The following is a 25,666-nucleotide window of genomic DNA, read 5'->3' on the forward strand; positions in this document are numbered from 1 at the left end:
ACACAAATGTAGCAAGAGAATTATACTCACAGTTCCGAAGGCCACACTAACTCTGTGAAGAAATCAAACATCAAACGTTGGTCTAAAGGAAATGCTCCTAATTTCTCATTCCTCTTTCCATAGTCCTCAGAAAACCTGACAATGAGAGACAACATGCACATTTATTTTTTTATTTTTTTAAAGATGTATTTATTTATTTATTCATGAGAGAGAGAGAGAGAGAGAGACAGGCAGAGGGAGAAGCAGGCTCCATGCAGGGAGCCTGATGTGGGACCCGATCTGGGATCTCCAGGATCACGCCCTGGGCCAAAGGCGGTGCTAAACCACTGAGCCACCCGGAATGCCCAATAACATGCACGTTTAAAACCACCTTCCTTTCACTTTTTCAAAGCTCTACTGAACTCACCACCTCAGTCAGTTCCAACACCTCCCATACACACTTGTTGAGTGACATGTGGGATGAGGGGTAAAAACAGGGCACCACATCCCTCCTTGTCTTCAAACTTACCTTCTAGCTAAGAAATACATGTGAAGTAATTGAAAACTATTAAAACATATCAAAAAATCATAAATTAATAGGGTGTAAAGTTAGCTAATAAGTGTACGGTACAATGACAGAATACAGACATCTACTCCAGTGCCTACCACTAAAACTATGTTTTAAAAATGCTCTCTCTTGTGTGTACATGCACACTCTCTCTCGTCAATCAATCAATCAAATCTTTAAAAATATATATTTTAAACAGCACAGGGAGAACTAAAAGGAGAAAAAGCCAAGATTTTGGAAGCTCTGGGACAATCTTCTAACAGGGAAGATCAAGACCCAAACAAAGAGTAAAAGAAGAAACTTGGAAGAAACAGAAACTATAAAAGATTGAAGTCTAGTAAACTAGGCAGCAGGTCCAAATAAGCCAGATTCTAATTCAGTAGTGGAACACACTGAGAACCAATTTTGCTTGCACAGCAGTCCAAGAAGACTAGAACTGGCAGCATCAGTGCAGACAGGACAGAGGTAAAGAAGGTGCAGTCTTAAATACAGAGGAGTTGAGGAGGGCCACAGAAGCTGAAACTAGAACCTCAATATCAGGTACTACGTGAGACCCTCCCTCACTCTGACAGAAGGCGGAGGGCGGGGGGAGAGGGGGCAGGGTACATTCCCTGGAAAAAGCAGAGGCCATCTATGGACTAAAGTCACCCTGCCCCATTTCACTAAACAGAGATGGATTTAATGACTGTATATACAGTGAATGGTGAATTCTCCAGCTCTTCTTTAAGACCACGCATGCATGCACACACACCCTCGGTTCCCAGATTTCAAAGTCCCAATTCTGCAGAAAAGAAAGAGAGACTCTTTCTGGGGAATCTGATCAGCCCAAAAAGACCTAAAGATAATAACACTAGGGACCCCAAGCAAATGGCCCACCCAGGATATCCTGTTGTAAAAGTCAAACAGCCCCATGTGTCAGAAAGGAGAAAGAAGGAAACAAGCTGAAAGAAACAGACTATACAAACTATCAAAAATTTAGAGGTAAGACAACACTGTAATCAATAAACAAAAACAGGATGCTCTTGTGAAAGAACAGAAAAAGAGCCCCTGGAAATCTAAAGAACCTTTCTGAAATCAGAAATAATAAACTAAAGAAAGTTAAGTCAAATTGAAGTCATCTCCCTGAAAGGATAAAAAGACCAAAAAAAAAAAAAAAAAAAGGAAGAGGAAGAGGAGCAAAGGAGAAGAAAAACATATTAAGACAATTACAACTTCTATCCAGGACAGTCAAGTTGTGGATAAGAGGACTTCCAGAAAGACAAAATAAGGAAACGAAAGGGAGAAAACCTCAACACAATAATGCCAAAAAGTATTCCCAGAACTGAAAAATACCAGTTGCCAGAAAGAAGGGACCCGCTGAATATGCAGAAGAGTAGATGAAAACCGACCCACACAAAGTATATCATCATGACATTTCAAAAGATTTGGACAATTTTTAAAACTCCTACAAGCTTCTAAAGATGGGAGAGAAAAAAAAGTTATATACAAAGGATAAATTAGAATTGCTTCTGAATTCTAAAACAGTAACATGAAAACAAGAAGGCGATGGAGCAATCTTTGAATTTATGAACAAATATGAAAGCCAATATAGAACTCTATACCCAGCCAAACTATCAATTGTTTCAATCACATGGTCCCAGTTTGCCTCCTAAGCATCCTATGTCAGAAGTCACTGGAGAAAGTCCTCCACCAAAACATGAGCATCAATAAAAAATGAGCAAGGCACGAGCTTCCATGAAAAGGGGATATGGGAATCCCCAGGATGATGATGAAGAGAGATTCCAGAATGGTGGCTGTGCACTAGGAGTTGGAGTAGCATTGCTCAAGAGGGAATGCTGAAGGCTGACTTCACCTTGTTCAAAGACACTGTACCATCTTTTTAAAGTGATTAACTCCACCAAAGTAAGAGTCAGTGAAGACAGACAAAGAGTCACCACAAACAAAAAAATCCAACTCTGGACAAAAGCCAAAGGATGTGAACAGAAGAACATACAGGGACAACACAATAAAAGGCTTAAGGAGCAAGCAGCTCAGAAAAGAAGAGAGATCTCTAAGAAACTGCCAGAAATAAAATGTGAAGAAGAGATGAGTCCATATGACTATGTACAAAAATTACTAAGGGGATACTGGAAAGCATGGGGAAAATAAACAATAGGTATGAAAAGAGTTAAGAATGTGGAGGATTGAACAAAGATGAATAACTGCCACACTGCTCTGTGCACAACTCTATCACAGGACTTACCCATAACCAATATACTCTCATCAAGACTTCTCTCTCCCTCACTCCGCTGGAAAGACCTTTTTGAGGAGGATCATTTCTCATCCAGGTATCACCTTTCACCTTTCAGAATCCAGCACAATGCCTGCTACAAGGGGCACCTGGGTGGCTCAGTCAGTTAAGCATCTGCCTTTGGCTTAGGTCATGATCTCAGGGTCCTGGGATCAAGCCCCATATCAGGCTCCCTGCTCAGCAGAGTCTGCTTCTCCCTCTGCCTCTGCTCCTTCCCCTACCCTGTCATTCATGCTCTCTATCTCAAATAAATCACTAAAATCTTTTTTAAAAAGAAAAAGAAAAAAAAAAGAGTATACACAAAAGCAGAAGTGTTTTTGCATTTAGTCATGTGCTGAGTATCTACTATACATACCTGCTATCCTTCTAGAGAACTAGAATTCAAAGACATATGGACCTTGCTTGCTTTTAAAGAGTTTAAACTTTTTCACACCTGAAAAAATATTTACCCTATATCCTCATTCTCCTCAAAAGATGAAAAGTTCACCAGAAGCTTATAGAAATTTAATAGTCCAGCTATCACCGACGGATATGCAACCCAAGACCTGATGACACTTTTTTGACATTACACGCATTGTGTCATATGAAAAGAGTGCCAGCCTGGGTATCAGGACATCTAGTTTCTAGTACTTTAGAATTATTACTTTTGAAGAAGACAAAATCCCAACTCCCTTATATGACCTGTCAGGCCCTGAATGATCAAGTCCAGTCTGTCTCTCATGCTATCTCCTATGAATCCTACAAAGCAGAAAAATTAAGCTATTTCCAGTTTACAGAACCACCTGTGCCCTCTCTCACACCAGGACCTTCCTTCCCGGGCTAAAATGAATACACATGTGGTGGGCTCCATGCCCTTTCCTCAGGTGGGACACCTCTCTCCTGTACCCCCTCAGTACTCCTTCACATGCCACAGGTATCTGAACCAGGCCCTGGGACACATGGCAGCAGACAAGAGAGACAAAGCCCTGCCCCGAAGGACTACTGTGATGTAGCTTCCTGTTCAACAAACTAGAGTGGAAGTCAAATTTGGCCTGCCAGTGTCTTCTCCAACCCAAACAGCAAGATTCTGGGGACGACAAGCTCTTTTAGCTCTGCAGCCTCAGCGCACCTACATCCCGGATAAATAATTTAAGTGCTATTAAATAAAACCAAAGTGAACGTCAAAAAGCCCTAGTGGCTGCAGCAGGTGAGTAACATTTGCTTTTTAGCAGGTGAGTAACATTTGCTCTTTAGAAGCCCTCTTTTGCTATTGTCTTTATCTGTTTGTTTGTCTGTTGCCTCTTTTCTGTTAGGAGTATAAACCTGAAAATGTCATTCAGGGAAATCTTGCAAGTCTGCTAGAACTGGCTTTATTCTTCTTGCTAAGTGCAAGACAACCCAGTTATTCCCCATGTCCGGTCTCCATTCACCACTCTATAACCAACAGTGTACACTGTAGCAAACACCTAAGACACATAATCAGAACACATGTACTTGAAATGTGAATGATTAATGATGACTAAATAAGTGTATGCACTGGCTTTGTGTGACTTATAATTACTCCTCACTTTACTTTGTATTTTAAGAAGAATTCAAGCAAATGGCAACACTGAATTTTATCTACACTGGGTCTATTGCATGCCTGCCATTAGAATAGCAGGCAGCTTCTGGCATGACACATCCAGCATTCCTATTCATCCCATGACTTTATCTTTATTGAGAATATCAATCTATGCTTTTTAGCTACAGAATTGCTAAAATATAAGCATAAAAATTTGAATTAGCTCAAATAGGGCAGAAAACTAGATACTTCCCAAACCCTATAATAAAAATGCTTAAATTCCTTTGCTCCAAAGAAAATTAAGTTTGGCTCATTATACAAGGAAATATATTGTCAGCTCCTTGAAGATATTTGTAAGATGGATACTCTACCTTTTTTGTTTGAGTGGGTGCATTTTAAAACACATACACAAAGATGCTCAGGCTGCTCTGAACCCTCTTCCCCTCTAACATGCATAGGACAATTTCCCACCAGTCACAACACACTCTGAATCTGTGTTTCCTGACCTCATAACATATTCTGCATCACCACTTTGCTTACAATGTTCTCATTTCAGTGCATGGTCCAACCTGGACAGTCCCTGACACTCGCCTCTCACTCACACCAACAGTGACAACCTGCCATCTGTAGAGGGTGTGGTGTTGTTAAGCACTCTCTCCCAAGTGCTGTACAAGCACCAGCTCCTGAATCCTCATGGACCTAACTTACTATTACTCTTTTCCCATTTTACGTATGAGAAAACAAAGTCAAAAAAAAAAAAAAATTAAGAAATTTTCCAAGGTCACAAAGCAAACGAGAGAAAGAGATCAGGCATTCAAACACTAACTTATCTTAGAATCATGATGCTATTCTGGCTTCCCAAGTTAACCAGATATTATTACTGTTAAAATAATGGACATGAGTTGGGCTTTCCAAAGCAAACACAACAGAAAAATTCTTTCTAAAGTTGAGTAACATTCAACAGGACATATTGACAAATTATAAAATATCTGGCTTCAATCAACCGTGTAGGCCAAGCCCCTGGCAAAGAAATGGTCTGTTTGATGCCAACTGCCAAACAAAGCCCAAACCCGCTATTTCTTAATGCATAACATCCTAACAATTTAAATTATTTGTGAAAGTCTCCAATGTCCAAACTATACAAGCCCTTCACAGAGATGTCCCTTCGCCTCAGCTCAGCTCAGAAGACCAATGACTTCTGCACTCAGGCAAGTGGTAACCTGTACTCTCTGAAGAACACAGGTCAGAAGTAACTTCCTGAAAAACTAAAAATATATAAAGAATGTGAACATGATTATGAGAACTATCTGGACAAATAAAAGCTTCTTCATGCTTCAAAATAATTTTCTAGCCAAAAATATTCTAATACTGGATAGTGGAGCAGCTCATAGGTCATAGGTCACTGTACCCATTCATCTGGGTGCCAGCACATGGTACAAGGTCTGCCATCCAACTGGTAGTAAACTACTGATATTGTGAATACATTAAGGGAAAAGAGGCAATATTACTAATTTCTGAAAACATAATATTAGAAACAACAGCAACAATAAATTGCCTGTTCTGTATGCAGAGTAAATGGAGAATACAAACTTCTTAGACATGCTGGTCAAACTCAGCAGGGAATGATTAAGATTAGCTTTTAAATTCCCAGAAATAACATCACTAGGAACTGTATTTGCTGAACCTCGGGCTGATCCTTCTCTAACCAGTCATGTACTAAGAACTGTGTTCTATCACATTTGTAAGAGTTATGATAATCTCTACTTAACAGATAAGTAAAGAGATTTAAGGCTTAAGTAACCTGGTCAACAAGGGGGAACAAGGATCAAATCTGAGATTCAAAGCAGGACTTGTCCAACACCCATCCTCTTAATCTCCATTCTATTCTACACTGTAAATAATATGCCCAGAAAATTCTACTGTGCAAAGCTTTAAAAATATGAAACACTATTCTACTCCAATTAATTAACAAGTACAGTTAACATTCAAAACTAGGCAACCCTTCGATTGTACACAAAAGAACTAATGGCTATTACAGTATACCTAAGGATCATTTTGTCTACCTAAGAGAGACACCAAAAGAAGGACCTACGAATCAAATTCATGAAGTTCTTAGAAAGAAATCTCCCGCAAGGATTGGGAGCGGTAACTGATCAAGAGATACAGTCATGTAGGTATCAATGGCCTGGGTGAAACTGGAGATCACCTGTGAAATTGGAAGCAGTTTGCAAAGCAAAGAGTCCCAGATGTAGGTAAAGAAGAGTAAGAATGTTCCCTCCTGGAAAGAGCAACTAGAAAAGCTGGACAGAATAGCTGCAGAAGCTACTTGACAACTGTGAAAAGTAAACTGTAGCAGGTGGATTAGGAAGCAAGGGGATCCCGGGGTGGCTCAGCGGTTTAGCGCCTGCCTTGGGCTCAAGGCCTGATCCTAGAGACCGGGGATCGAGTCCCACGTCGGGCTCCCTGCATGGAGCCTGCTTCTCTGTCTCTCTCTCTCTTTCTCTTTCTCTGTCTTTCATGAATAAATAAATAAAATCTTAAAAAAAAAAAAGGAAGCAAGACTGGAATTCAAACCACCACTGAGTCAGCAGATTTAAGTACGATGGAGAGTCTCCTAACATAATAATACCCTAAATGTGGAGGACACACCCCAAACTTTATTCAGCACAGGGAGAACCCGAAAAATGTTAATTCCTATGGGAGAAGGAAATCAGGAGAAGCCACTACCAAGAAGGAAACAAATATGAGAATCAGCCCACAACTAATTTAAGACAGCTACTGCACAAATAATTCTACAAATAAGCAAACACACAACATACTCGATATCACAAATTCTTCTCTTCCTTTTATCTCTTAAACCCACTGGCTCTGCCTTCCTCCCCTCCCCCTGAAACTTCTCCCTCTAAAACTACCAGTGACCTCTGCACGACTCAATCCAATCATCACAGCTCAGGTCTCAACCTTCCAGGCAACAACTAACAAGAGCGGGTCTCCCCACCCTTCTCCTGAATATCCCCCCCCGCCCAGATGCTCTCTCCTCTTCCTTCAGAGTCCCCCAGGGCTCTGTCCTTTCTCCTCTCAGCTATGCGGACCTCCCAGGCAAGCTCACTTCAAATGCCTTTTGAACGCTAACAGAACTAAAACTTGCACCTGCAGCTCAGACCCACTGCCCAGCTGTTGTGTTGGACTGACGGCCGCCAACTCCGCACCACAGCCACTGCCTCTGCCTTCCCCTGCGCGCCCCCGAGAGGGCAGATCCCCGGGTCCCAGAACCTCTTCCGGCTACAACTCCGGGTTGGAGTTCATTAATTAAGAGGTAAGACTGGCAAATTGAAAAGAAATATTGTTCTCTTTAACCCTGCCAGCCCTCCCAACGGTAGTGATAGGTTCTAATTCCCTGTATTACGAGTCTATAGAGTGGCCAGTGTTTGCCTGACCAAACCCTGGCAGGTGCACGCTATGCTGGGACCCGCCTCTAGGTCCCTTGGAGAAGTGGAGCATCACTGAAGACAACTGAATAAAACATCCAACACCTCCAAGCTCAGGCACTGACTAACCTGCCCCCTCCACAAACCCCCTTACACACAATCTTCTCCATCTCTGACAACGCCCGCCTTCCAACTGCTGAGATGAGAAACATCAGATACCATCCCAGCCTCTTGTCCTCCTCCCACATTCCCCATCCAGTCTTGTCGAAAATAAATCCAGTTCTGCCCACAACACAGGCCCAGACGCTGTCCCCTTGCCATCATGTTCACCAACAATGTTGTGACACGAGCCACCATCATGACTCACCCAAATGGCCAGAGCACTACAGAGCAGGCCTCCCCACTCCCACCCGTCACCCTAGCACACATGCTAGCCACGGCGCACAGACCAAACCTAAATCAGATGGCACTACTCCTCCGTTCAAAAGCCAAAACGGTCCCTCCCTTTACATGGATGACAAGGTTGGACGGAACAGTGGAGGAGTCATCTTGAGGAAAAGTAAAGTCGTTGAAAAGAACAGCTGCTGGGAGGGGAGGATGTCAGGACTAACACCAACAGTCAGTGAAGGAAGGGCCGAAGGACAGAGTGGGTCTCTTTGGCCACTGCTGAGCCAGCAGATGTTACCCACACTGCTCGGCTGTTTGTTCAAGGATTCCATGGGACTGAAGAAGTGGCCTCTGAGAACGGCCGGTGGAGAACTGGTCGTAAGACTTTCAAAGTCACTGAGAAAACACTAATACAACCTAGACTGGAATCTGAGGACAGTAAAAATATATGCAGAGCAGAAAAAGGGTTAGCTGGAAAATTTACAAAGATGATAAAAATATAAGTTGTTTAAAGCATTTTAAAATATGGTTATTCAATGTATTATTCATCAGCAGGTGTTTTGTGGAAAGTATTCTAACCCATCGTGTGTTAGCCAAGAGCATCAACAGCAAACTTCATTCAAACAGCCTGACCTGGCCTGCCACACAGCAGTTCCATGGTTTACGCAAGGCTTTCTTGTGACTTTTCAACCTCAGAGCCAAGACTGACATCTTTCTGAACAAAAAGACCCTCTTTCAGTTGTCTCTGTTACCAACACTGAATCACGTTGGAAATTAGCTTTTGCTTATACTTGTTAACACTCCTTCATGAACTCAACATAAATGTACAAGGCACAGCAGCGCTCACATGAGGGACTTCGGAAGTGAAGTCATTTCAGTGACTGCAAACATCATAATCACAAGTAACATCAGATGCAGCCACTCTTCACTTCCCATGCTGCCAGAAGTTAGAAAGAGGGCAGCGCCTGGCTGACTCAGTTAGACTGTGTGACTTCTGATCTCAGGATTACGAGTTCAAGCCCCACAGTAGGCAGAGAGGTTACTTAAAAATAAAAACCTAAAGAGAGAAGTGGACTTCTGTCCCCGCACAAATCCACAGCAGACATGTTTTCTGAGTTCAAATTACAGTTCCAGCAGCATTTCTCAAACCTCAATGCAGTGGAAATTCCTGCATTTCAAAACCCACTTAACAGTGCAACTGAGGCACTTCCATCTAACCATTAATTGGAAGAGATTCATCTGCACTGGAATGATACTCTGAAAGGCAAACACCAAAAAGAATCTAGTGGAATTCTATAAACATCTGCCAAACAATGAATACATTAAATTGAAATGATACGGACACTTCCGAAATGGTATCAATAATCCAAGAGCACCTACCAACATAAAGACACTGTCAAAGATGACATATGTAAAATTTCCACGCAGATGAGCACCAAGAGATGAACATTTGTAATTGGTTGTGATGATAGGGAACACTAACTTTGAATTCCCATTAAGAAAAATGTTATCTGGGGGTATCTGGGTGGCTCAGTTGGTGAAGCTTCTGCCTTTAGCTCAGGCCATAATCTCAGGGTCCTGGATTCAAGCCCTGCATCAGGCTTCCCACTCAGCAGAGTCTGCTTCTCCTTCTCTGCTGCCCTTCCCCCTGCTTGTGCTTGCTCTCTCATGCGCACGTGGTCTGTAACAAATAAAATCTTAAAAAAAAAAAATGTTATCCAACCCTCCTTTTGAAAAAGAATTCCATTCTTATTAGTAGACCTGTATTATATATACATATCCAATTATTATTTGGAATTCTGCCAATAAAAATTTCATAGAAATTAGTGTTGTCTTGCGTTATGTAAGTACTTACATAACATCCATCATTTTGCCCACTAGTCTGCAAAACCTAAAATATCTACCATCTGCCCCTTCATAGAGAAGCCTGCCGATTCCTTTCAATCAACTTTCCCAGATCTTCTGCACACAGGTACAGCTAAGGCACATTTCACACATCTTTAACTTCTCAGCTGTTTCTTTTTTTAACTTAAGTCTGCCATTTTACCTTTATTCCTTATAAATTTTACCTTGTTGATTTTAGCACTTTATTACAACCTGTCGAAATATTTTAAAATTTTGATTCCAAAAACGAATCTCCTGGCATTAACTCCTGATCTTTATTTTTTTTTAACTCCTGATCTTTAAATTCCTGATGAAAACATTACGACAGGTGTCAAGTAAGACACACTTCTGGAGACATCTTCACTTGTGTGCACAAATTCTTGTATTTTAGTTTTGTGGCAAATTATAGTATATGTGGTTGCAACATATCTTCTACCTAAAAGCAATAATTTCTTGAATTCTCTAATAATGACAAATAATAATTTACTTCTTAAGCTTCATGCAGTAAAGGATTCAGCTTGCCCCTGGAAAGATTTGGCCATTGCCCAGCTCCTGGGAAGTCACCTCCCAGCCCTTGGAATCTCCTGCCTGATAAGACTGTCTTTGTTTAGCTGCAGGCCTTGAGTCACACCCATCAGTCTATACTAACAATGTGATTTCTGGTGGAGCCTTGAGCTACACATAACATCGGCCTGATCTCCAATGGGACTGGAGACTAAACTCAAGCCATGCAGGCAGTGCCTGTGGGACAACCCCCAGCAAATATCCTGGACACCAAGGCTCAAGTAAGCTTCCCCAGTTGACAGCGTCACTGCTGAGAGAAGTCAAGACAGGGAGAGGACAACTAAAGCTCATGCTTGGTCTTCCTTGGACTTTGCCCTGTGTGCCTTTCCTTTGCTGATTTCTGTCTGCATCCCTGAGCTGTAATAAACCATAACCATGAGTCTAATGGCTTTTCAGAGTTCTGTAAGTCCTTCTAGTGGACTAGAAGGAACCATGGAACCTGCAGGTAGTCTTGGGGGCCTCCCAAATCCAGGTCTTGATGACTTATAATGCATTTTCACCAACACTACAGCAGTGTTTCTTCAGCATGAGGAGATGCTAGTTTAAAATGCAGGTGACCAGCTTCTACATCAGAAATGATAATCCAACATCTCTGTGGGATGATACCAGGCATTTGCATTTCATTCATTCATTCATTTGAGAAAGAAAAAGAGCCAGAGAATGAAGGGATGGAGCAGGGCAGAAGGAGAGGGAGAGAATCCCAAGCAGACTGCACACTGCCCACAGAACCCAAACACAAGGCTGGATCTCATGACTCTGAGATCATGACCTGAGCTGAAAGCAAGAGTAGAACACTTAACTAAGCCACCCAAGTGCCCTTGTTTGCATTTCTAATATACTCTCTTTGGTGATTCTTTTTTTTTTTTTTTTAAGATTTTATTTATTTATTCATTCATGAGAGACAGAGAGAGAGAGAGAGACAGGGGTAGGGGGGCAAAGACACAGGCAGAGGGAGAAGCAGGCTCCATGTAGGGAGCCCGACATGGGACTCGATCTCAGGTCTCCAAGATCAGGCCCTGGGCCAAAGGCGGCACCAAACCACCGAGCCACTCAGGCTGCCCTCCTTGGTGATTCTTATGTACACTACTTTCAGGACCACTGACATTTCCAAAAGCTGCCTGAGGCACTGGCAGTTTTTTTTTGTTTTGTTTTTTTTAAGTAATCTCTACACACAACATGGGGCTCAAACTCACGACACCAAAAACAAGGGTCACATGCTCCACCAACTGGGCCAGACAGGCATCCCAGGACTGTCTTCTTTTTAATGAATCCCCATCAGTGTAGAGGCTCAAGAGTCAAGAGTGCCTCATGAAAATGCCTTAAATTTGGTAAATAAGTGAGAAGAGCTGGCATTATTAGTCCTCTAAAACTTAGAATATGTAAATGTGTGAAATTTGTCTTGTCATTTCTCAAATATCTAAGATAATGCGGAAACAAATGAATGCAAACCACATGTTACTTTGATACAGTTTGGGTGATAGATTCAATGGCATCCATTTCTTATCCATTCAACAACTATATCAATTTTTTTCAATCTCCTGACAGTTAATAGGAAACTTGAGTTTTATAAGCAGTCTTCACACCCTTCTCATCTACTGAAAAGAACACCAGTGAGCTAAAAGTCGAGACAATTAAGAGTCTCTAGAGAGTTCTCCTCTGTCAATATTAAGGACCCATTTATCCTTTCCAGGTTGTTTCTTCATCTCTAAACTGGGAGCTCTGGACCAGATGATCCCTAAATTTAGATCAACCTCTAAAATCCTAGACTACCTAAAACAATAAGAATAAAGGAGGCAAATACCCAGTGGCAAAGTTTAAAATTTCCAATGAAATGGCTGAAAGGGCAGATTCAAGATGAAAATCAAACATCAACTCTTCGCTAACCAAATACTTGTAACCTGTCAAAAATTAATTCATATGCAGACCACTTGCATTTAAACTAAGTTACTCTTGCTACCTGTTTTATGCAGTCAGTTCCTTAGAACACAACTAGTGTATTTTTTCCAATGCAATAAGCAAAGCTTTTTTCCTTTTTTTCCCGAACTTTTTGCCTACACTGGAATCACAATCATCCCCAGCCTGAACTCTTAGGGGTGATATCGTAAACGGCCTAGGGTTTTTCACTTCTAACATCTACACTATCATTGTGTTCCATCATTTCTTATGTCTTTGCCATTATGACACTTGGCCCTTAAGGTGACGGTTTTTCTCAACAAGAAAAGGGACACTTTCTCAGACATAAACCCATTTCCAAACTCGCCCCTCTAAGATTCCTCTTCCATAGGGCAGCCATATCTCACCACAAAACAGCATATCTCTGGAGGGGATATAAAACTGCTTATAATCTGTAGTCTGTAATTCCTAAATTACATATAATCTTGATGTCAAACATGAACCAATCCAGTTTAGACTCCGGAATACCACATTAACCTGCCTGGTGTGAACATTAACCACCAGCTTCCCAGCTCCTCCTGCATCTGTTCACAGGAGAGCTAACCGTAAGAATATGAGTTAGGTACTGTCTTACAACTATTTTTTTTAAGATTTCATTCATTTATTTGACAGAGAGAGAGCACACGCACTCATACAAGTAGGCGGAGGGGCAAAGAACAGGGAGAAGCAGGCTCCCCATTGACCAGGGAGCCCGATGCAGAGCTTGATCCCAGAACCTGGGTATCATGACCTGGGCTGAAGGCAGATACTTAACCGACTGAGCCACCCAGGAGTTCCACTGAGCCACCCAGGCGCCCCTGTCTTACAACTATTAACACACTTCTGAGTAAAGAGAAAAACTACACTCATCTTTGGAGCTGACAGAGCCAACTAAAAGGGACACTGGTCCATCTCTCATAGCCATAGAACTATTAAGATATGCCTAATAGTTTATAAACTTTAGCTTCACCTAATGCACAACAGCATACTGAAACATCCATGCTAATCAGAGTCCCAAACATCTGGCTGACCTTCTAAGTACCAAAACTGTGCCTTGTTTTGTCTTGTGGAGGGGGAGGGGAGGCCAGGGGAGACATCTCCGTTGCTGGTTGGCACTGTTTGGTTGGTACAGCTGGGCTTAGGTGACAGCTCCATGTGTCTGTACTTGATGTAACAGTCTGAGATGTATTACAGTTAAAGTAAAAGTCCTTTGATTTGGATGCTTAACCTTCCCTTACAGCCTCACACCTGTGCAGAGTGTCAGAAGTCTACAGTCGAACAAGGAGTGCACCCCCTCCCTTGGGGTTAGGCTTACTTTTGATAATACGATGAAAGTCCAAGCGCTCTTACCCCGGGAAAACAACTCCTGCGTGCGCGCGCGCACACACACACACAATTCAGCTTACCATTTCTGGGGTTCATGGACCTAGGAGAGAGAATTTCCTCCTTAAGCAACAATCTGATCAGTAGGCACTTAGAAACAAAAGGATCTTCGTGGATTTCACCAAGGGAGAAATCTGGGAGCCATCCTGGGATTGCTCTTGACATCCCTTCTCTCGGTCATGCCTCTTCCCTCCCCTGGTCAGAGCCTGGAGACTGACTCAGAAACAGCCTTCAAATCACCCTCTGTGCAGTTCCTCAGTCATGCCCTTAATGAGGGCCTTCTTCACTTGTGTGTACAACGTAATTGTATAATTAAAAGAACACAGGCTGTTAAATTGGACCGTCTGAACTTCGCCCGTCACTTTACTAGCTGAGCGACAGACACCAGGCAGCCATTTCCTTAATGACAAAGGTTTAGTTCCTCTCCCTCCTAAAGTGCTTCACTGTAACACTGCCTCAACTGACCCTTGTGCTAGTGCAACCACCCGCCTGCCATATGAATCTGCTCCTGTCAAAGCCAACCACACAGGGCTGTGACCCGCAGACAGCATCAACCCCACCTCCTTCTCTACCCAGCCCTTTCTGTACTCCTAAACATTGGCAAAAACATTCAGTTGCACAAAGCCCAGCCTCTCACAGCTCTGTATCTCTACGTGGGGCATGTGCTCTGGAAGGTCCTGCCTGCTTCCCACCTTCCACTCAATTTCTACAGATCCCTGCAGACAGCCAGACCTGTAAAGGTCACAGCACCTGGTCCACTGCCCGTTTTTGTAAGGTTTCTGGACTAATAAAGGTTTTTACATTTTTAAAGGGTCGTTTAAAAAAAAAAAAAAAAGCTATGTGACAGGACCTGTGTGGCCGGCAAAGTCTGAAATATTTACTATCCGACCTTTAACAGGGAAAGTTTGCTGACTTCTGAGCCTGACCGTGACTGGGGACATGCCCTCCAGGTCCTCAGAGCACTCTGCTACAGCACTATCACTGTGGGCATCATATTGCATGCTGACCACATCACTACCCTCCTGCCTGGGCCCCCGGGGACATAACACTACTTTAGACACAAAATGGGTGTTTAATACTGTTGACTCTTGAACAACCAGGTCCACTCATACAGATTTTTTTATATACATGCCACACGGTAAATGTATTTTCCCATAAGTTTCTTAACATCCTCTTTCCTCTAGCTTACCTTTTTATAAGAATACAGTATATAATACACATACAAAATATGTTTTAACTAAAGATTTTTTTTTTAAGATTTTATTTATTTATTTATTCAGAGAGAGCGAGAGAGAGGCAGAGACACAGGCAGAGGGAGAAGCAGGCTCCATGTAGGAAGCCCGACGCGGGACTCGATCCTGGGTCTCCAGGATCACACCCCGGGCTGCAGGCGGCGCCAAACCGCTGCGCCACCGGGGCTGCCCAACTAAAGATTTTCAAGTATGAGGGGAGGGTCAGCGGCCTACCATTGTTCAAAAGTCAACTGCACTAACATTTTACATGTGTATACCATCTCACATAGGAACTACACACAGAGCCTCAAAGATCACAGATACTACACTTTATAGTATTTATATTACTTTGATAATTTTCTAGTTAATGCTATTTTGTAAACAGAACATAAATGAAACAGACACCCAAAGTTAAGCACTAGGCAGATATTTATAAGTTAAATATCAGCACTTGGTGGTTTTCTGCTTGGCGCACTAGAGTATCCCATGATCCCACCTATACCAGTCTGAGAACTCAAACCGAACCTATAGACAGGCTCCGTGATAAGCCTATCAAAGAGGGGTCAACCACCTGTCCAGTGTTGCAGCTCCAGGCAGGCAGACCCCATAAAAGCCAAACTTGGGGCAGCAAGGACACCTGTATTAGTGGAACAGAATGCTCTGTGATGATAAAAATGTCCCATCTCTTCACTGTCCAATGTGGAAGCCACCAGCCACACATGCATACTGAGCACCTAAATTAGGGCTAGTGTGACCGTCAAAGAGAACATTTAATTTTATTTAATTTTAATTTAAATAGCCATACATGGCTAGCAACAACTGTAGGAGACACAGATCCAAGTCTAGACTCTAAACACCGAAGTGAAATGAAAAAGAATTTTCCCTGGCTCCTTAAATACAAGCTATGTTATCTGGCCCAACTCTTCCCTGGGGAAAAAAAAAAAAAAAAAAAACTAAAAAAGATGGACAGAATACTTCAAAAATCTTAAAAATCAACCAGAAACTGACAAAGAAATGAAGAAATACCAGGCCAAAATTAAAGTAAAATGAGGAACCCAAAGAGATCAACAAGAACAGAATCCACCTTTGCCTTGAAGTCATTTGCGAATTTTGAAAATTTTTAACTTTCATTTTTACAACAATGTAGGGAAAGAGGAATAGGAATCAAAAGCTGGGTCCCCCAGGGTGTCTAACCAAAAACCCTACCTCAATAAGCAGGACCCTAAAGGCTACATAGCTCAAGATAAGAGAAACCAGAAGTGAATCATCTCTACAGAAAAATTACAGCATTGGGTGGTCCAAAAGACCTCAAACCTTTAAGGTGCTTTAAGGTCGGGTATCCCTGGGTGGCTCAGCGGTTTCGCGCCTGCCTTTAGCCCAGGGCGCGATCCTGGAGTCCCAGGATCAAGTACCGTGTCGGGCTCCTGGCATGGAGCCTGCTTCTCCCTCTCCTGTGTCTCTGCCTCTCTCTCTCTCTCTCTGTCTATCATAAATAAATAAAAAATAAATCTTTAAAAAAAAAAAAAGGTGCTTTAAGGTGACCCCAAGGTGGTTGAAAAAATTAAAAAAAAAAAAAAAAAAAGCTCTCTGGAAAGGGCTACATCTTCATTCTATGCCTCAAGAATCCTACAAATAGGGCAGCCCTGGTGGCTCAGTGGGTTTATCGCCACCTCCAGCCCAGGGCGTGATCCCGGAGACCCGGGATCGAGTCCCACGTCAGGCTCCCTGCATGGAGCCTGCTTCTCCCTCTGCCTGTGTCTCTGCCTCTCTCTGTGTGTGTGTTTCTATGAATAAATAAATAAAATGTTTAAAAAAAAAAAAAAGAATCCTACAAATAATCAGAATTAAATTAAAAGTCCTACAAATAATATTCCACACTACAAATAAAAAATATATCAAAATGACTCACAGACCTAAATGTAAAACTGGAAACTTTTAGAGGGGGGTGGAGGAAAACACAGGAGAAAATCATTGTGACCTAGGATTAGGCAATGATTTCTGAACTATGATACCAAAAAAGCACAGTCCATAAAACAACAAATTGATAAATGATTCTTCATCAAAATTTATAACTTCTGCCCTTTAAGGCCCTGTTAAGAAAATGCAAAAACATGGGCGCCTGGGTGACATAATTCAGCATCCAACTCTTGGTTTCAGCTCAGGTCATGATCTTAAGGGGTCATGGGATGGGGCCCCGCATCAGATTCTGTGCTCAGCATGGTGTCTGCTCAGGACTCTCTTTCTCCCTCTACTCTCTGCCCCTTCTCTCCCTACCCCACATGCACTCTCTCTCTAAAATAAATCTTTAAAAAAAGAGAGAATGCAAAAACAAGCCACAGCATGAGGAAAAAGCACAGCATCTGATAAAGACTTGTATCCAGAATATATAAAGAACCCATCAAGAAGAAAAAAAATGTAATAGGCAAAAGAAGGTGTAAACACCAAAGACATGGAAAGATTCTCAACATTATTAGGTATTTGGGAAACAAAGTAAAACCACAACGAAAGACCATTACACACCTATTAGAATGGCCAAAAAGCTAAAAGACTAAAACTATACCAAGTATTATCCCAACGGTCCAGAGTGACTGAACTCCCACACAAGGCTAGGAGGAATGTAAAATGGTTCAGCCATTCTAGAACACAGTTTGACACTTTCTTTAAAATACCAAACATACACCTACCACATGATCCAGCCATTACAGTGCTAGAGCCAACAATTCGGGGAAAAATAAAAGCCTATGTTCATATGAGGCCTTGAACAAAATTATTCAAAGGTTTTATTTGTAATAACTCAAAACAAGAAACGACTCTCCACACACTGATCACATTCAATGTCAATCCAAGAACATCAGGAAGAATTTTTTTGGAAGTTAACAAGTGAGTCTAAAACAGATAGAGATATGCAAAGGATCAAGGGTAGCCAACAGATGCTTAAAAAGGAACCAACTGGGAAGAGTTTCACAGTAAGATAAGACTTGTAAAACTAAAATAATCGAGGCAGCTTAAACTGGGCAGTACCAGCAGAATCCAAGAGAGTCCAAAAACAGATGCACATACACAGACCTTCCATTTGCAAGAAAGGTTGGGGAGATGCTCTTTTCAACAGTGTTGGGGCAACTAGATGTCACAAGTTAATGAAGCTAGATCCCTTCATATACCAAAACTAATTCGGAGAGAATCATAAAGTTAAAGGTTAAAAGCATTTAGAGAATAAATGAGGAATCAGTTCATGACCTCAGGGCAGGGAAAGACACAAAAAGTATATAAAGAAAAAGACTGATAAATGGCACTAATTAAACTTAAGAACTTCTATTTGTTAAAAAAAAAACAAACAAACAATGAGTCAGTGAAACTGCATATGACAGAGTGGGAAGAGACAGTAGCAAAATACATAACCAACAAAGAACCTGTGTGCTGAATATACAAAGTCTACAAATCAATTTAAAAATAACCTAATAGTAAAATATGGACACTTCACAAAAGAGTGAATCCCAATGGCCAATAAATGTATAAAAAGATGTGCAACCTCACTGTAACCAGGAAAAGGCTATTTAAACCACAAGGCAGCAACAGGACAGAAACCACCAGAAGGGGCCAGGCGGGGAGACTGCCGTGATACCAGAGGGGCTGAAGCAGTAATCAGAGAGAAGCGGGTCGGTGGCTGCAGCACCCAGGGTGGAGAAGACCAACAGGAGAGCCAGTTACTGAGAAGCTGCTCCCAGGCAGGCTCCTGTTATACATTTAATGGGGGTTATGGTCTGTGACTGTAAACTACAACTTGAACTTCACTTGACCAATGTAAGGAGAAAGAAACTGTTACAGATCACTTTTTCCCACCAGCTCATCCTGTTTACTTTCTCCATCACAGAGCTGCACTATTAAATCCAAGCCTGGTGGAGGCCAGAGGAGGTACATGGGAACACCCTTTATACCCTGTGTTGAGATTATAGTACACTCAAATCCACCGCATATCCCTGATTCTCCTTCTCTGCCTTTGTAACAACTTTCATATACTTAAAGACCACAAGGCCCTCTCAGCAGGAACACACACTCTTCTTCAATCATTAAACAAATTACTGAGGGCCTATCCTAGTAGGAGGAAGCTGTGAAGGACCCACAGATAACCACAGGAAAATACAGTCCTTGTCCCTGAGCTCACAATACTCTATTTGCCAACAGGTGCATCCAACTCTGCATAAGACAGTAGAAAGTAGGCACAACACCAATCCCATCTATGTACACTAACTTTTATCTAGCTCTGCTCTTAGGAAAAAAATAAAGGACAAAGGCAAAACAAATGTATTAAATTTAGGGTCGCTTGGGTGGCTCATCGGTTGAATGTCTGCTTTCGGCTCAGGTCATGACCCCGGGGTCCTGGGATTGAGTCCCACATTGGGGTCCCTGCAGGGAGCCTGCTTCTCCCTCTGCCTATGTCTCTGCCTCTCTGTGTGTGTGTTTCTTATAAGTAAATAAAACCTTTTTTAAAAATTTATTAAATTTAGATACGACTTTAACGCTAGGCAAAGTATCAACTCACACAATACTGCTTTAGTAGTCACCCCAAGACTTGGAAATCATCCTGACTCTAGTATAAGCAAGCCAATTTCTCAGCACCAAAACAAAACCATCAGAGAACATGTGCCTTAAGCACCCACAAGTACACACTTTCCTGCTATTTGCCAAAAGCCACAAGTCCAAGGGTCATACAAATTGCTATTTCAATGCAAAATTACTATTTAAAATACAAACCAAGATTTAAAAGCATTAAATGATCTCAGCATAAAACATTCAAAATCCCTAAACAAAATTAGTTGTGAGGTCTTCCCAAGACTCTAAAATTCCTGAAAAATTGGGAAAAATATTTAAGAGTACTGAAGTGACGGCAATCTCATTAGCAAATCTAAGTGGTCAGAAGCCATACACATACCTCTGCCATTTACAACTGATTTTTGCCTGCTACGACTTGCATTTCTCTTAAAACACTCTAAACTAGTGGTTCAGACATTAGCATGCAACAAAGGCTCCTGGACAGCCTGTTAAAACAGACTGCTGGCCCCACCCCCAGAGTCTGATTCAGGAGGTCAGAGGTGGGGCACGAGCACACGCATTTCTAACTAGTTCCAAGTGATAGTGATGCAGCCGTACTTTGATATCCACTACCAACAATCAGTTTACTGGACTGCATGTGCGTGTGTGTGTGTGTATTCAAGTGTTTCCCTTCACAGTAAGCAAGACTAAGAGGGACTTGCTGAAGAAGAACAAACTACTTTTTTCTTACCCAAATACTCACTTTTCTTGCCTGAGTGATGGTAAGTGATCTGTCACTCAAAACGTTCTCTGAACAACGTAACAGTAAAAGACACTCTCAGCAGATCAAGGCAAAACCTGGCGTGTCGTAGAACTGGCAGTACCGTGTTCAGAAGACAGATTTTTAAAAGTAGTTTCAGGGGACAGCCTGCGTGGTTCAGTGGTTTAGCGCTGCCTTCAGCCCAGAGCATGATCCTGGAGACCAGGATCAAGTCCCATGTCGGGTTCCCTGCATAGAGCCTGCTTCTCCCTCTGCCTGTGTCTCTGCCTCTCTCTATCTCCATGTGTATTTCATGAATAAATAAATAAAATTTTTAAAATAAAAAAAAAAAGTCGTTTCAGGGCATAATGTAAAACCCCTGTAAAGTACATGATGAATCCAACTGATTAGTAAAAGATGTATTAGAGCTTCTAGGTCAGTCCTCAAGGATCTTTGATAAATCTCACTCATTTTGTGCCACCTTGAGCAACTTCCTACGTCTTCAGAGTCCTAACAAACACATGACCAATTCCCACAAAATCAATTTCTAGAAAAAAATATTTGAAACTGTAAAGGAACAGAGAAATGCTTTTTTTCTCAGATCAATTTTGACGAAATTTGTAATCTAATATAAAGCAAAGGTAGAGAGACAGATAATCCAAGACTTTCCCTGGTATCAAGTCCTAACTGGTTTTTAAGTAAGATTCTTTACCAAGGCAAACAAAAGAGTAGATTGCTGACTGATGCAGTAAGTTCTCCAACAATTAATGAGCCTAAGATTCTTTCATTCAATAAATATTATTTGTGTCAGACACTGGGGATGCCATAGTGTGTAAAACAAAGTCTCTGCCCTCGTGCTGCATATATTCTATAAAAAGACACACAATGCACTACCCATATGGAATGTATAAAACCATTTCAGCTCTTTCTTCAATCCATCAAAGACAAACACATGGTGCTTTGGTCACAAGTAGACCCAACAAGCACCTACCATTCACAGCAGAATCCAAAGCACCAGATGGCAAGACTTTTAAGAAAGAATATGGAGGCAGAAAGGAGATCCTAGGCACAGACAGCCCAAAGATACAACTTTTCAGGTTCTTCTGAACCTTGGTTTTGGTCCACTGGCCCCAAATAAAGGAATACAGAGTGCTTAAAAGCACGATGGAAAATTCTAAATCAGTGAGAATGAGCACATTCACTTCAGAAACGTTTATAGAGCAGCAATGTGTTAGATTATAAATTCTAGGATTTACTACAAGGGCATTAAACCTGTATGAGAAATGTACAATTTACTTTTCCCTCACATTACTCCTTGCTTCCCACAAAACTATATTCATAAACATTGACACCACCCCCCAAAAAAAGTCACCAATGAAAAAACTGTAAATGTAGAGGTTTATTAAAGCACATCCTTTAACAAATAAAAACCATCAATCACTGCACCGTGCATTACATACTTTTATTTAACTAATTCTAAGTTAATTAAAAATAATTAAACAATTTTGGTTTATGTTCATTAAAATGTTTACCTATACCATGTCAGCCTGATCATAACTTCATGATATGAAAGTGTCAGATTCAAATAGAAAATATAATTATTTAAACTTTCCCAGACATAGTAATTACACTTGCACACTAGTCACTCCCCCTTCAGAAGGCTGGGTTAAGATCTGTAAGACTACTGCTTCCCTAGTCCTGGAAACTACACAAAGTCCAGGAGACCTGGCAAACCAGGATCTGCCCCTTGTGGCCCAAGAGACCCATGGCAAGCGCCTCTTAACTCCAAACTTCCAGTGTTCCATCTGTAAAATGAGGATATAAATAGCATAACTCTACAGTTCTTGCGAGGAGTAAAGGAGATAAAGCATGAAACCCATCAGCTCAGGTCTGGAACGTTTTATCTACCAGATTTAATTTATTGGTAAAAAGGTAGTGACACTTACTAACGACACACAGTACCCACACAGGTTACATTTCTTCCCTATCAGTGGATAACATTCACATGTAAAACTTTAGTCATTTTCCTTGTTCTGATAAATAGCAGTGTGTATCAATAAGATCTGGGCAGGATTATTTTTTTGAAAGATTTTATTTATTTATTCATGAGAGACAGAGAGAGGCAGAGGGAGAAGCAGGCTCCATGCAAGGAGCCCGACGTGGGACTCGATCCCAGGACTCCAGGATCATGCCCTGGGCTGAAGGCAGGTGCTCAACCGCTGAGCCACCCAAGGATCCCCTGGGCAGGATTATTTTAATTAAATACAAGGTTTGTAAGGAAATACCTTCATGTCCTGAAAAATAGGTAAACTTTGTGAGGAGGCTACTAGTTTTCTTATCAGAGGCTTTCAAGTGCTAAAAAATGGCAATAGTGCCACTCAGGCGAAAACATTTATTTCATACTTTCCTCTAAAAACCATTTCATTAGTGTTTATGCAAATCAAACTAAAACTAACAGCATTTGCTAAAAATCCTATCTAAAGTAAAAGTTGAATCACATATGCCTATCTGAATTTTATTTCCATCAAAGAGCCTGGCAAAAAAAGCAATGCAATTGTTATAGATAGGAAGAGAGGGGGTTCTGCTACTTTATAATCAGAAACACATTTATGCAGTTCTGAATGGTAGGATTTGGCACAATTCCTAGAAATTAATTCGAGAAAGTGGTAGATAGGAATTTCATTTCTCCTACACTAGGTTGCCTTTTGGTAGTTACGAAATGAAGGGGGGGGGGGGGGAACCTTGCCAAAATGTTAGTAGAGAGAAAAAGCCATCAACGGTTCAAATAATCCACTACTAAACATGGTTTTCAGAAGACAGGTAAAAACAACTTAATATAACTGGCTGAGGCAGTGAAACACAGGTACACCAAAACATGGGCTAGAGCTGCTCTCATCCTTCTCCACCAAGGATCCTTCCAAGGACAGAGAAGCAACTTCATACTTGAATGCTTACTGCATTCACACACTTCCTGGAGTTTATCACTATTGAGTCCAATAAGATCATTTACTTTGCCCAAGTTTCTAAATTCTGCACTTTAAATAATTTATATAGGCATCAGTAAAAATTCTCAAAGACCCCCACATCAATTTTTTGCTAATTATTTAAGGGATTTTAGTAAAGAGATACAGTAATGAAAGTAAGTCCTTAAATAAGTTTCTACTACAGAAACTAAACTTTACTGATTTACCAGCAAAAAAAAAGCACCTCATTTCACAAATGATAAAAATAATAGTACTTTCAATTATATCAAAATTTATTTTTTATATCGAAATTTAAAATAATAGCTGAAAAACTGTCTAAACTGAAAATGTTTCATTTCAAAAGTTAAAGATTTACGTAATAAGACTTTGAATCTCATCTTTTGTTGTGTTACCCTTAAGACAAATATTTTCTCAAAATCAAGACTCTGAAAAATACAGGAAAAATATTTTCCATAAAATCTTTAGAGATATGAAGATCCTACTTCTCTAACTCAAAACTAACACCCAAAATAGAACCATAATTTTCAAAACTATTCTTTACTACACTATAGAATATATATGGTACACGGAATACACTATAGAATATTTTCCTCTGTGGGAACTAATCAGTCTCTTTTTAAAGGGGCCATCTTTAACAACACAATTTTGTTATTTAAACAACTTCCCCAACTTCCTAGCGAGAAAAGTTATGTGCTTTGTTCAAGAACCCAATTCCAATTTTAAGAATTGGGACATTAAGTTTTGTAATTTCCAACAGTAAGCATGGAGTGCTGAAGAAACTGTTTTAAGTTAAAAACATAACGATCCTCACTGCAGTTCCTAACTTCTGGTTTCCCCAGACACCATCACCGCTGCACTCATGGGGCTTCGCTCCTAATCTAATACAATTCACCCTCAGAGGACTGCAGGCCTGAAAAGAGGCTGCAGTCCTCTCTCCCCTAGGGCTCTGCCCCAGTACTGTTTGCCCCAAACCCTAATTACTACGTTTTGGATTCAATGTCTTTATCCAAGGACTTGCTTCTTGATGATCACCTCTGAACAATGTGCGGGTCCTTCAACTCACTGCACATACTCACATCTTAGGTTGAGTCTGGGACCTTTTAAAAGACAACGAGGTGTTCTAAACAATCTTTTTTCCCAGTTCTCACGACTAAGCTGGATGATTTGATAATCACCGGGAAGACACTACTTAGAGAATCTGTAATATTTGCTGTTGGCTGTTTCAACATCAGTACACAACCTTTAGTACACAAAAGTATTCAAGACACTAGCGGTAGGCTCGGTAGTATTTCCCCCTTCCAAGGAAAGCCACAGATATAAAACAATGTACTTGGTAAAGACGCTGCAACACAAACTTTCTTTGAAAGTTTCCTGTGTTTAAATGTTGCAGGGTGCAGGAAAAAGCTACCTACGTTGCACCTCAACAAAAATAAGGCAGACTGCTAATTTATTATCGTGTATCTTTCCACCACTTCGCCCGCACCTTTCAGGTTTTCGGAGAGGAGCCCACTGATGGCCAGCTGTTCGCAGCCCGACGGTGCCCAAGGGAAGACTATTTTCACTACCCGTTCTTCAAATAAAATATGAAGGGTGAGGCTCTGGGATTTCATTTCAAACAGTGACGAACGGCCTGTTTTTCCAACCGTGAAAATGTTTACATTTTACGCAAGAATCCCCCGGGATGGTCGTCTTGGGCACACAGATCCCCAAATTCTGAACACCGCCTTCGGCTTGAACGGATTTCAACCAGTTCCCATCATTACTACAATATTACTATTATCTTAGTCTCGCTGCCAAAAACCCAGCTGCAGGCTAAGTATGCAAGAATGAGACACTGTTGAAATGACTCAAGAAGAAAAAAGGGGAAAAGAAAAAAAAAAGTCTTTCTACCCTTAGTGCATTAAGCTAAATCCTACAATTAAAAAAAAAAAAAAAAAGGAGCAAATAACACACACGGTCCTCCTGAGAAAGAAAGAAACCGAGAGAGAGAGAGAGAGAGAGAGAGAGAGAGAGAGAGAGAGAGAGAGAGAGAGAAAGGAACAGCAAGGCCGGCAGCAGAGCCGCGGGCTGGGCAGGGCAGAGGGGAAACTTGGGAGGCGCAGTCGGCAACCCGGTCTCCCGGGCGGTCGCCCACAGCAGCGCCCGGACGCCCTAAGTGGGGCGCCGGCGGCGGAAGAGGAGCGGGCCGGCCCGGTTCGAGGCCCG

General features: G+C 41.5%; 1 protein-coding gene across 2 annotated transcripts in view; it reads right to left on the reverse strand.

The window, feature by feature from the left end:
* Window positions 1-25,666, reverse strand: part of PTK2 (protein tyrosine kinase 2) — a 266,474-nt gene that overhangs the window by 240,128 nt on the left and 680 nt on the right. Inside the window, exon 2 of one of the 2 annotated variants that reach the window (XM_049093131.1) lies at window positions 31-135. The exons of the other annotated variant lie outside the window; for it this stretch is intronic. The gene's annotated coding sequence lies outside the window, so the exon portion shown is untranslated. The remainder of the gene's footprint in view (window positions 1-30; window positions 136-25,666) is intronic. 2 annotated transcript variants of the gene reach the window in all.

This window comes from Canis lupus, chromosome 13 (assembly GCF_003254725.2).
Source record: "Canis lupus dingo isolate Sandy chromosome 13, ASM325472v2, whole genome shotgun sequence".
NCBI classification, from domain to species: domain Eukaryota; kingdom Metazoa; phylum Chordata; class Mammalia; order Carnivora; family Canidae; genus Canis; species Canis lupus.